This window comes from Ambystoma mexicanum, chromosome 1q (assembly GCF_040938575.1).
Source record: "Ambystoma mexicanum isolate Mex_15411 chromosome 1q, UKY_AmexF1_1, whole genome shotgun sequence".
NCBI classification, from domain to species: domain Eukaryota; kingdom Metazoa; phylum Chordata; class Amphibia; order Caudata; family Ambystomatidae; genus Ambystoma; species Ambystoma mexicanum.
The window spans coordinates 1,536,445,926-1,536,459,631 of record NC_090922.1 but is presented as its reverse complement, the minus strand read 5'-3'; the positions used below and the strand labels follow the sequence as shown (position 1 = coordinate 1,536,459,631).

Sequence of the window (13,706 nt, the reverse complement as noted above, 5' to 3'; positions counted from 1 at the left end):
CATCAACTCCTCCTTCCAGTCTGGATATGACCCCATGGGACTCAAGGAAGCGTGGGTACATCCGCTCCTCAAATAACCCTCCCTTACCGATTGGTTCCTGGAAACTACAGGCCTCTTACTACCGTGCCCTTTCTTTTAAAAATCTTGGTCAAAGCAGCCTACCTGCAAGTTCAAAGATTTCTTGAGGATAACCATCTCCTTGGTTTGCGGCAATCCGGAATCCAGTAACGCCACAGCACCGAAACTGCACTACTTCAACTCAAAAACCAAATGGACGACCTCAGGGACGCAGGCAAACCTGCACTCCTTCTCCTGGATCTATCCGCTGCCTTTGATCTGGTGGATCACAAGACTCTGTGCCATCACCTCTGCACTGCAGCTAATTTGTCCCCAAGGGCCTGTGCCTGGATTACCTACAGGAAAGAGCTATGAAGGTCTTCTCCGACTCTTCATGTGCCAACCCTAGTCCCATCACATGTGGGACTCCAAAGGGTTCTTGCATAGCTCCCACCCTCTATTATCTTTTCACAAGACCTCTGTTCAAAATTCTGGACTCTCTGGGCATCTCATACACCAATTATGCAGATGCCATCAGGTGCTCATCGCCCTCTTGGGTGATTATCTGGCAGACCAGAACACCCTCAATTCCATCTACTCAACCATCCAATCGTGGATGGCAGAAAACTGGCTATGGGCCTCATTACGACCCAGGCGGTAAATTACCGCCTGGGTCGTACCCTTACCACCATGGTGTAAACTACGTTTACACCATGGTGGATGGCGGATTTACCGCCCCACTCACCTTGGAATGGTGGCCCATTTCCCATTTTACCCTTCCCCTTTCCCATTTTTGCCCCATAGGGCATAATGGGAGTGGGGAAGGCGCTAATTACGCCACCGTAAATTACGGTGGCGTAATTAGCACCATGGTCCTTTAGCGCCATGGATTTTAACGCCTGCAAAAAGCAGGCTTTAATATCACCATGGCGCTAACGGACCTTGTAATCAGGCGTTAAGGGTCGGCGCCGTTTACGGCGCCGTTAACCCCTTAACGCCTGATTCGTAATGAGGCCCTATGTCTCTACAGCGGCAAGACCGAACTTCTGTTAATTGTATCTCCATCCACCCTGGGCAAATTGGACCAACAATACATTTCCTTTATTGTTGAAAACATCCCCATTGCCGTCTCTCAATCCGTGAAGACTTTGGGCGAGTACCTAGACCCGAGCCTGCCAATGAATAGGCAGGTTAATGCCATAGCATCCACCTCAGCCTACCACTCTAAACATCTTAATGCAGCCAGTCCTTTCTTATCCCAACAAAACTGCCTCACCGTTGTTAGGGCAATAATTGGGTCTAGATTGGACTACTGAAATGCCCTCTTTGCTGGGTTCTGGCAAACATCTAGCCAAACTCCAACGCCCTTAGGGCTGCCACGGGCATCTCATGAAGGGACCACATCTCAGAGGTTAGAAGACAGGTCCATCGGCTCCCAGTCAAAGAAAGGATTGTGTTCAAAATCCTTGCCCTGACGCATAAATGCTTCCACGACTTGGCCCCTCTCTACCTGGTCCAAAGAATCTCCATACCTAACCCCACCAAGCCAACCAGGCTGGCCTGCACCACCAGGATCACTGTACCGAAACCCCACAGAGTCCGTGCGGGTGGAACCAGCTTCCCGACCATGGCCACCACCCTCTGGAATGCCCTCCCCTCTCATTCCGGAAAGCCATCAAAACCAAGCTCTTTCTACGACACTGCACCTGTTCCTTTATCTATATGCCTATAGATATGCTTTTATGCCATTCAGTTACCTGTACCAAGAATTGTTAATTTTGGGCCACATTCCTGTAACCCTGAATTACACCTTCTTAGGCTCATAGCGCCTCAATGCCTGAGGGCTGTAGTGCGCTCTACAAATGTAAAGATAAAATACAGCTGGTGGCACCGGCACTGTTATAACAATGGGCAGCCATTTTGTGGTTCATTGGCAGGATTCTTCTGCACTACACTGCCTGAGTGGTGCGCCCAGCGTGTACAGTGGCCGCCCAGCTCCCAAGTCCTAGACAGCTGGGGCGCAGGCGACGTTATAACAATGGGCAGCCATTTTGTGTATCATGGGCCGGATTCTTCCCCACTTCACTGCCGCAGTGTGTGATCCTCGTCATTGCGGATTCTTACCTGCATTATGTTAGGTCAGTCCAGGGACAGCATTTAGGGGTCACCAGAGGTCGTGGCTCCTGGGCTGTGGCCAATGCCATGTGGCTATTTGAGCTATTTGTCTTTCTAGAATTCTGTACAATAATTGCTAGACTCATTAAAGGTTTATTTCAGGGACACTTCATTGGGAGAGTCACTGATTTAGTCTGTTCTTAAACACCTCAAATTCACAATGCAGACAAAATCCTCCAAAAAGCATTTAGAGTAGAATAAGCATCCATTTCGAACTTTTTATTTTGCTTTTCGCAAGTTGCAGTTATAGCATGTTTTTTTCTGCCGATGCATGTGGTGATCCATTCTTGTATGAAATGTATATCACGTTACAGTAATATTGTAAACATATTTTTCATAGTGTACTTAGAAACAATGCTATGTGATGCGACTTCCTGTTTTGTCAAGGGGTAAACGGTCGTGTTCCATCGCTTCGGGGTGGGGTCAATTGACATCCCTTCCTGTGATGTCATCAAAGGTCAAAGGGCATGTGATGCCATTTCCAGTACCCCTGGTATTTTGGTGAAATGATGTCCCTGGCTCAGTCCGGGGCAGGTACTTTCACTCGAGGTGGAGGTTCAAGCACAGGAGAGTTGGTCTAAGAGGCCATCTTGCGGGCTGCTGGCCACACCCTTTGAGGAACTTCTTCATAATTACATCACTGATGTTCTGGGTCAGGGGGCACACCTCTGGCTTCTTGTATGACATATGCCACACCCGGGCGAGCTGAAAGGGCTCTCAACAGGACAAGTGAAATAATCAAGCACCTCATAGAGTGTGAAAGCCTTTATTCATTAGCGCCAGAGTGAGTGAGAGTCTACACGCGCCTATGATCAGTCAGTGACAGAGTGAAGTGAAGAGCGTGTTCATCATTTTCATCAAACATTGGGGTGGGAGAGCGTTCCTTCTTCAGCCAGGACCACCCCAGTCTCCAGAGAGGCAAGACAGCCTGGCACCCTGATCTCCAGCTGCAGAGAAACAAGACAAGGGCATTATGGCGCAGTCCAGAACAACACACAGAAACACTTTTATTAAATGCAGTTTGGTTTCAATGTTATTTGATCAGAGACAAAGCATTAAGTGTTAGGAAAAACTCCACAGGGTGAACTGTCAGACTTTGACCCTGCGGTGATGGGTTTGGCGAACTGTACTGTGTTTTATGTGGCATGGCCCAAGGAGGTATTAGGCTCGAGCGATTGGTGCATTTAACTCAGGCATTGGTCTTTAACACCCAGTAAGGGCCACTTAACAGGGCATTTTAGCATTTAGCACCACCGTCAGTGATGGCCAGACTGCACTAATAAGGGCTCAAGCATGGATAGCAGCATTCACTCGATCGGTAGACATGGTCAGGCTGCACTAATAAGGGGTCAAGGATGGATAACAGCTCTCTCTCATGATAGGCAGTGATGGTCAGACTGCACTAATAAGGGCTCAAGGATGGATAGCAGCACTCACTCATGATCGGTAGACATGGTCAGACTGCACTAAGAAGGGGTCAAGGATGGATAACAGCTCTCTCTCATGATAGGCAGTGATGGCCAGACTGCACTAACGAGGGCTCAAGCATGGATAGCAGCACTCACTCATGATCGGTAGACATGGTCAGACTGCACTAATAAGGGGTCACGGATGGATAACAGCTCTCTCTCATGATAGGCAGTGATGGTCAGACTGCACTTACAAGGGCTCAAGGATGGATAGCAGCACTCACTCATGATCGGTAGACATGGTCAGACTGCACTAATAAGGGGTCAAGGATGGAGAACAGCTCTCTCTCATGATAGACAGTGATGGCCAGACTGCACTAATAAGGGCTCAAGGATGGATAGCAGCACTCACTCATGATCGGTAGACATGGTCAGGCTGCACTAATAAGGGGTCAAGGATGGATAACAGCTCTCTCTCATGATAGGCAGTGATGGCCAGACTGCACTAACGAGGGCTCAAGGATGGATAGCAGCATTCACTCATGGTCGTCTCTGATGGTCAGACTGCACTAACAAGGGGTCAAGGATAGATTACAGCTCTCTCTCATGACTGTCACTGATGGTCAGACTGATATGATATGATATGGCATTTGTAACGCGCCTATACACAAGTGTTTCAAGGCGCGACGAGGCAGGGGGGGGAACAAGGGGAGACAGACAACGATCCTACTAGGCCAGGTGTCATTCAGACCGCGCAAGTGCAAGGGTAGAGGGGAAGGGAAAGGTGCAAGGGGGAAAGGGAGAGGGGAAAGTGCTGTACAGGGTTATTAGCATACAGGATAAATAACAAGGGCCAGCTGGTGGCAAGTGCAAGTTAAGTGCAGACAAGTGCTGGGAAGGGGGGCTGTAGGGATACAGACACAGTCCCGCAGTGCAGGGGTTGCCGGGGAGGCAGTGCAGGGGAGAGTGGCTGGGCCCAGGACCGAGAACGGTGAGTGGCCCAGTTGCAGATTCAGTGCAGTTTCAGTAGTATAAGCAGGGCAGAGGGCGAGAGAAATCGGAGGCAAAGAGGAAGGTTTTGAGGTGCTTCCGGAACCGGAGCTGGTTCTCCTCATGTTTCAGGGAGGCAGGATGGCTGTTCCAGAGGGAGGCCCCTGCCGCGGAGAGAGATCTACCCCCAGCTCGTAGCTTCGAGAAGCGGCTGACCCTGAGGGAGTTGGAGGCGGATGAGCGAAGAGCTCGAGAAGGAAGATATTTAGGAAGAATGAGTTGCACTAACAAGGGGTCAAGGATACCTCACGACACTTGACTCACAATTTTTAGCCATTGTAAATTCGTCCACATCTATTAAATTAGCCTTGGACAATTAACATTTATAAAGAAGAGTTTGCCACTCGGCACCTATTAGACAGAATTATATGTAGTACCCTTGGGGAACACTACACACAATTAGGGCTACAAGTGGCAGCACAAATTCACCTTTGGTACAAGCCTGCACTACACAGTAAAGTGGTAGCAATGGCTGAGCAGCCAGACTTAACTCAAGAGCAAGTGAGCAGTATAAATAGTTACACAAAGGACAGCAGTTACTATGATTAAAAAAAACAGTGACTCAAGGTTTCCAAGTAAAAGAATATACATTTATTTACTCTTCAGTTGTATACCATTCACTAAAGTGAAGCAGTTAAAAAATCACACTCTTAATACACCACACCACTCCCAATAGATTCTGGACACGTTACGCTCACCAAATGAAGTGGAAGCAAGGGAGCAGTCCCAACAGGTAAGTAAGCAGGGCAATCTAGAAAGAGGAACTACAGTGAGGGAATCGAGTCAAACAGGTTTAGGGCTAAAGTCAATAGGACAAAAGTATTTTGCTTAAGATCACACAGTGCAGGGTAGTTCGCGGTTAAGTGTTTGCCAAGAGTTCAGAATGAAGTTGGTCGGCAGAAATGTTAGCTTAAAGAGAAGAGAAGGACAAGCCCTCGGATTGGTGAAAGGTTTCACACCCTTCCACTGAGGCTGGACGAAACGAACAAACAGATGTTGAATAGTACCTTAAATGGAGAAGAAGCTGTAGCTACGGCGGATGTTCCTGGTAGTTCCAGCAGGCTCACGGTTCCTGAAGCGGCTGTCGGTCTGACACGAAGTAGGAAGACTAGAGGATCCTGCACTACGCAGGGAAGAAACCAGCAGCAGAGTAAAGCAACAAATAAAAGGTGCACTCCTTAAAACCCAAGTAAGGTCCGACCATCCTGGCTATCCGGCCCACTGTAGATCTGTAGAGTGGATTCGACCAGAAGAGGGAGTCCTGGCTTGGAGTTTGGGTGAACTGGTTGGTGCCACCAGCTCAAGGGAAGAAGATTCTTGGAAGATCCTCTCTGTCGTTGGAGTCTGAAGATTCATCCTGCAGCAGGGCTTCTCCGGGCGGTTCAGTTGTTGTAGGGGTCCTCTTCTGTCAGCTCTTCTTCGGTTCTCTCGTTCCAGTGGCGACTCTGCTCTTCCATACCCAGAGACCTGATTTTTATGCAGTCTTCCCCCATTCACAAAGCCTGCCTGTCAATCACACAGCAGGGTGGCTGTCCTGGCGGGAACAGTCATCCAGCCAATCAAACTGGAGTGCGACTTGGGTTACCAAGGGATCCCATGGCAGGGGTCCTAAAACCCCTCCCTCACATCCTGCCTACCCAGACTTTCAGGCCCCTAAAGGAGGGCTTCTGTGCAGAAGCCCGTGAAAAGACGGTGAACAAAGGAACCAAACCTGGTTTGGCTCATAGAGATGAACACGAGAAAGACTTTTCCAAAAAGAAATGGCACTAAACCCAGCCGGAACAATATTAAAAACAATATGGTCAAGTGGATTTAAGTTTGAGGCTACCAAGATAGCCTAAAACAATACCATGGTTACTTAAGATAACCACGTTAGGAAAAATAGGGTAGTTACCACTGCCACCAGCCAAGTCTTAATGGAAAGGGAGCAAAACAATTCTCCAAGAGAAACAGACGAAAAAGGATAAGTATTAACCCTTTCATGTGCTGGGAGACAATAGTCAGCCCCAGAAAATGGAGTCTGAGTTGAGGAAGTGTAAAAGACAACTCTGTGTCACTGCACTGAAGGTGCTGTGGAACACATAGTAAAAAGATGATGCATGTGGAGTAGGTGAGGCACCACAGTCTATGAACACAAGAATGTTAAACACACACACCACAAAACACATGAAAGAGTGGGAAAAAGGCTCACACTCTTACCAGGTGAAAAAAATAAATCCTAGAAATCCAGCAAAGCTGCTGGGGGACTCACTAGGTAAGGGAAATTAGCCATATTTGAGAATTCACCCTAACAGCACCCCTGCTGCTGGGGGACTCACTAGGTAAGGGAAATTAGCCATATTTGAGAATTCACCCTAACAGCACCCCCCTGATTAATCTCCATGGGCACCCACTGCTGAATGCTATTGACTTCTAAACAGTTGCATCATCGAGAAAGCTGGGGTACGGCACTGGTCCTGCTACCTGCAGAGAAAAAGGACTAGGATACTCGATGAGCTACTGTCATGCCAGATGTGAATATCAGACATGCAAGAGGCAAAGGAGCACTGCTGGTGTCTGCTTAGGAATGTGGGCTCACACCCCTGTCAATATCAGACCTTCTTCATCCCTCCAACTCTTCAAGGTGCCACCCTCCCCAGTTGAGCAAGTGGGCATCCTCGCCCAGCTACAGAGACCTTCTCTCCTGGGCATTCACACCCAGCTACAGAGACCTTCTCTCCTTGGCATCCTCGCCCAGCTACAGAGACCTTCCCTCCTGGGAATCCTCGCCCAGCTACAGAGACCTTCTCTCCTGGGAATGCTCGCCCAGCTACAGAGACCTTCTCTCCTGGGAATCCTCGCCCAGCTACAGAGACCTTCTCTCCTGGGAATGCTCGCCCAGCTACAGAGACCTTCTCTCCTGGGAATCCTCGCCCAGCTACAGAGACCTTCTCTCCTTGGCATCCTCGCCCAGCTACAGAGACCTTCTCTCCTGGTAATCCTCGCCCAGCTACAGAGACCTTCTCTCCTGGTAATCCTTGCCCAGCTACAGAGACCTTCTCTCCTCAGAACCCTCTCCCAGCTACAGAGACCATCTCTCCTGGTAATTCTCACCCATCTACAGACAGCATCTCTCCTGGGCATCCTCGCCCAGCTACAGAGACCATCTCTCCTGGAAATCCTTGCCCAGCTAGAGAGACCATCTCTCCTGGGAATCCTCACCCAGCTACAGAGACCATCTCTCCTGGGCATCCTCGCCCAGCTACAGAGACCATCTCTCCTGGAAATCCTTGCCCAGCTAGAGAGACCATCTCTCCTGGTAATTCTCACCCATCTACAGACAGCATCTCTCCTGGGCATCCTCGCCCAGCTACAGAGACCTTCTCTCCTGGGAATCCTCGCCCAGCTACAGAGACCTTCTCTCCTCAGAATCCTCTCCCAGCTACAGAGACCATCTCTCCTGGTAATTCTCACCCATCTACAGACAGCATCTCTCCTGGGCATCCTCGCCCAGCTACAGAGACCATCTCTCCTGGAAATCCTTGCCCAGCTAGAGAGACCATCTCTCCTGGTAATTCTCACCCATCTACAGACAGCATCTCTCCTGGGCATCCTCGCCCAGCTACAGAGACCTTCTCTCCTGGGAATCCTCGCCCAGCTACAGAGACCTTCTCTCCTCAGAATCCTCGCCCAGCTACAGAGACCATCTCTCCTGGGCAACATCGCCCAGCTACAGAGACCTTCTCTCCTGGGAATCCTCACCCAGCTACCCTCACCCAGCTACAGAGACCATCTCTCCTGGGAATCCTCACCCATCTACAGAGACCTTCTCTCCTGGGAATCCTTGCCCAGCTAGAGAGACCTTCTCTTCTGGGAATCCTCGCCCAGCTACAGAGACCATCTCTCCTGGGAATCCTTGCCCAGCTAGAGAGACCATCTCTCCTGGGAATCCTTGTCCAGCTACAGAGACCATCTCTCCTGGGCATCCTCACCCAGCTACAGAGACCTTCTCTCCTGGTAATCCTCGCCCAGCTACAGAGACCTTCTCTCTTGGGCATCCTCGCCCAGCTACAGAGACTTTCTCTTCTGGATACCCTTAGCCATCTACAGAGAACTTGTCTGCTGGGCATCCTCGCCCAGCTACAGAGACCATCTCTCCTGGGCATCCTCGCCCAGCTACAGAGACCTTCCCTCCTGGGAATCCTCGCCCAGCTACAGAGACCTTCTCTCCTGGGAATCCTCGCCCAGCTACAGAGACCTTCTCTCCTCAGAATCCTCTCCCAGCTACAGAGACCATCTCTCCTGGTAATTCTCACCCATCTACAGACAGCATCTCTCCTGGGCATCCTCGCCCAGCTACAGAGACCATCTCTCCTGGAAATCCTTGCCCAGCTACAGAGACCTTCTCTCCTGGGAATCCTCGCCCAGCTACAGAGACCTTCTCTCCTGGTAAGTCTCACCCATCTACAGACACCTTCTCTCCTGGACATCCTCACCCAGCTACAGAGACCTTCTCTCCTGGGAATCCTTGCCCAGCTAGAGAGACCTTCTCTTCTGGGAATCCTCGCCCAGCTACAGAGACCATCTCTCCTGGGAATCCTTGCCCAGCTAGAGAGACCATCTCTCCTGGGAATCCTTGCCCAGCTACAGAGACCTTCTCTCTTGGGCATCCTCGCCCAGCTACAGAGACTTTCTCTTCTGGATACCCTTCGCCATCTACAGAGACCATCTCTCCTGGGCATCCTCGCCCAGCTACAGAGACCTTCCCTCCTGGGAATCCTCGCCCAGCTACAGAGACCTTCTCTTCTGGGAATCCTCGCCCAGCTACAGAGACCTTCTCTCCTCAGAATCCTCTCCCAGCTACAGAGACCATCTCTCCTGGTAATTCTCACCCATCTACAGACAGCATCTCTCCTGGGCATCCTCGCCCAGCTACAGAGACCATCTCTCCTGGAAATCCTTGCCCAGCTAGAGAGACCTTCTGTCCTGGGAATCCTCGCCCAGCTACAGAGACCATCTCTCCTGGGAATCCTCGCCCAGCTACAGAGACCATCTCTCCTGGGAATCCTCACCCATCTACACAGACCTTCTCTCCTGGGCAACATCGCCCAGCTACAGAGACCTTCTCTCCTGGGAATCCTCACCCAGCTACAGAGACCTTCTCTCCTGGGAATCCTCACCCAGCTACCCTCGCCCAGCTACAGAGACCTTCTCTCCTGGTAAGTCTCACCCATCTACAAACACCTTTTCTCCTGGACATCCTCACCCAGCTACAGAGACCTTCTCTCCTGGGAATCCTCGCCCAGCTACAGAGACCATCTCTCCTGGGAATCCTCACCCATCTACAGAGACCTTCTCTCCTGGGCAACATCGCCCAGCTACAGAGACCTTCTCTCCTGGGAATCCTCACCCAGCTACAGAGACCTTCTCTCCTGGGAATCCTCACCCAGCTACCCTCGCCCAGCTACAGAGACCTTCTCTCCTGGTAAGTCTCACCCATCTACAGACACCTTCTCTCCTGGACATCCTCACCCAGCTACAGAGACCTTCTCTCCTGGGAATCCTCGCCCAGCTACAGAGACCTTCTCTCCTGGGAATCCTCGCCCAGCTACAGACACCTTCTCTCCTGGGCATTCCAATATCTGATGACAAAGTGGTTCTTTATAAAGATCTGAGGCCTTGAAAAAGTACCAGGAAGGGTACGAATCAGTTGCTGATCTAGTTTTTTAAATTTTCATAACTAAGGAAGTATTTTTTATTATAAACAAGAACAACAAAGTTTAGACCAATAGATCAATTCAAGTTTTGTTTGATCAGTATCCAAATGCTCTAAAATATGATAACACAGCAAAGAGAATTCAAATAAAAGAATACATTATCGTAGCAATAGCTAAATGCATTATTTAACTTTTATTTGTCAATCACATACCTACATCCCTGACTCTGGGCCTATAGGGATTAGAGTATATATATATATATGCATAGTGCTACCCAAATTGTATTGTAGGCATTCTCCTGGGGTACTACCTTGCTTCTTCTACGTGTCCATGCTCAGAGTATAAATCGGGTGACAGGGGACATCACCCCTTGACTTGCTTTGCCAAGGGCTCATCATAGGGCCTCTTATCGTATGTTTGTTTCCTAAAGAAGAGGATTCACCCACTTATGCCTCAACGTGGGAAGAATTGGGTATGGAAACAGAAAGTGGGTAATGGTCCCACAACCACAAAGGCAGTAAAATCATCTTCGGGAGCCCTTTCCCAAGGGAAGTGAACGTATACAGAGCCTCATATACAGGGCGTCCCATCAAGAGAGCATTGCCGTTGTGTTTAACTCAAAGTATTGTGAACATCTGTGACTCTGAGAGACCATCTTCAATATCTTCCTTCAGCATACTGAAGTCAGATCTGTGATCTGTTCAGGGCCTTCCCTCAGGTGGCTCGCACCCGACTTACTAAAGTCCTGTCTAATGACTCTAAACCAGGAAAGAGCTTCATATCCTACTGGGCGGCACATTTACATCAAATGGTCACTGAAGACTGTGGGACCCTGAAATGGTACAAGTTATAAACCAGAAAGTCAAAGGGTTTACTCAAGTTAAGATTATTTAATTTAAATAGAGCTATCACCAACTATACCGGATAAATTCATGACAATAATTTTACCAATTTAATAATTATAGTCAAGAAGAAGAAGCAGAAAACGTAAAAAAACTGCTCTTTAAGTAAAGGGAGAAATATATCAAGAGAGGAATCAGCATCTAGTGGCTTAAAGGTCCAATATGTAGGTGCCAATAAAGCAAAAGCACAGAAATGAAATTCCACACAAACAGGACGAGGAACAGCCAAGAGTCATTAAGAATGAAGGGAATGCAGAGGAGTAGAGAGAAGAATCAATGAAGAAAGAGGGAAGGGAGCAAGGCCATGAGCACACAGAAAAGGAGTGCAATATGAAGCAAACAAACAGGTAAGAGGGGGAGATATAGACAATCATGATGATAATGGAAATAGAAGATGGATTGAGAATGAGAGGAACGTGAAGGAGGACGGAGAGGCATCAGTGATGAAAGATGAAAAGTAGCCAGACCATGAACGCATTGGAATACTATATATAGAAAATGAAAGAGTAAATGAGTGTGATACGAAGCAAACAAAGAGAGTGGGATATAGACGATCCTGGTGGTAAGTAAAAGAGGAGATGTATTGAGAATGAAGGGAACGCGGAGGAGGATAGAGAGGAATCAACAAAGAGGTGCCAGACCATGAACGCATTGGAATACTATATATAGAAAAAGAAAGAGTAAATGAGTGGCATATAGACGATCCTGGTGGTAAGTAAAATAGAAGATGGATTGAGAATGAAGGGAACGCGGAGGAGGATAGAGAGTAATCAATGAAGAAAGATGCATAGGAGCCAGACCATGAATGCATTGAGATACTCTATAGAGAAAAAGAAAGAGTAAATGAGTGTGATACGAAGCAAACAAAGAGAGTGGGATATAGACGATCCTGGTGGTAAGTAAAAGAGGAGATGTATTGAGAATGAAGGGAACGCGGAGGAGGATAGAGAGGAATCAACAAAGAGGTGCCAGACCATGAATGTATTGAAACACTAATCCAAAAACCAAAGGTGGGGTCCCCTACATGGGCATCTGGGGTACATTCAATATATACTAAACAAATAGGATGCCCTATGTGCTGAAAGACTCAATAAATGTGTTTCAGAGCTTGCGTGCTGAGGACCAGAGAATGTGTTCCTATTAAAATCTATCATATTATTCTGTTACAATTTTATAAAATACATAATTTCTAAACAATTGTGAGACAACAATTCACTTCAAACAAACATATATTTTCGAAAAAGGTTTTTTTGTGTGCAAATACTGCATTTTTGTGTAAATATTTCTCCTATACATATATTGCTAGCACACAATTCAACCATTCAATTTCACAACCACATCTGGTTGATATAAAGAAATTCTAAATAGCTTTTTTCAGTAGTAATATCCCTACTTTTACAGTCCACCATTAAACATCAAGGCTTTATCAATGCTATATTGTATAAAGCAACAACAGCACCATATTTAGAACATTAAAATTGCTTAAAAACAAAGACAAACAACATTGTTAAAAACGCAATCTCTAAACTTCCTCAGTATGCTAACATTATTTCATGAATTGGGGGCAAACTCAAATTTAGTATAGACTTGAACCCAAAGTGCTCAGGGATAATTAGCCTCCATGTGCACAAAAAATGTAAATAAATTGCCATTATTGAGATGGGCCAATCAATCCCCAACTGTCTTCAAATAGAGTCAAGAAAACACCCTTCTTATACATTCCTACTGTGGCTCAAATATCAGCTCAAACAAATGTAAACCCCCAATTGGTGCGCAATAGAAAAGGGGTTAAAAATACCTGTAAAGAAAGGCAATCTCCTCTGTACCTTTAAATGTCAATTTTTGAAAAAATCTCTTTTTGCAAAATGTTCCAGTTCTAGTGGTTTCACATTGTGTCTTCTCGCTAGCGTTCGGTAAGTGAATGCAACATTTTCTAATTCCACTTCAGGGGCAAAATCTCAGCTAATTTCAATTCCTGTGTGCATCGGAAAAATAAATAAAATAGACATTTTAACCAAAACACAATATATTTCTTATTTACCATACCCGTGTTTGGTCATAATGTTTCGGATCTTTAACATACCACTGGCTGTTATATAGAAAAGACTTTTACCTTCACTAGACATCTAGGGGGCTAAAACACACGTGCTTCCCTCCTGCAGAAAGCGTCCAATTGTTATGGACTAAAAGAGAAGGTGGAAGAAAAAAGAAGAATTGTCAAATAGACGTTTCCATTTACAAAGTTTCAGCTAATTTCGATTCATGTGTGTATCGGAAAAGATAAATAAAATAGACATTTTAACCGAAACACAATGGGCCTCATTACGGGTCGGGCGGTCTGGAAATAACAGTGGCGGTAAACCCGCCGCGACTGTTAATTCCGGACCGCCCGATCTCGAGTCCTGCAGGCGGGAGGT

At 47.4% G+C, this 13,706-nt stretch overlaps 1 long non-coding RNA gene across 1 annotated transcript in view; it reads right to left on the bottom strand.

Annotated features, from left to right (window-relative positions):
* Positions 1–2,982: 2,982 nt before the first annotated feature.
* The window catches only part of LOC138551124 (uncharacterized), a 133,907-nt gene continuing 123,183 nt past the window's right edge, over positions 2,983–13,706 (bottom strand). The window contains exon 4 of the long non-coding RNA XR_011294862.1: positions 2,983–3,179. This is a non-coding gene — a long non-coding RNA (uncharacterized lncRNA). The remainder of the gene's footprint in view (positions 3,180–13,706) is intronic.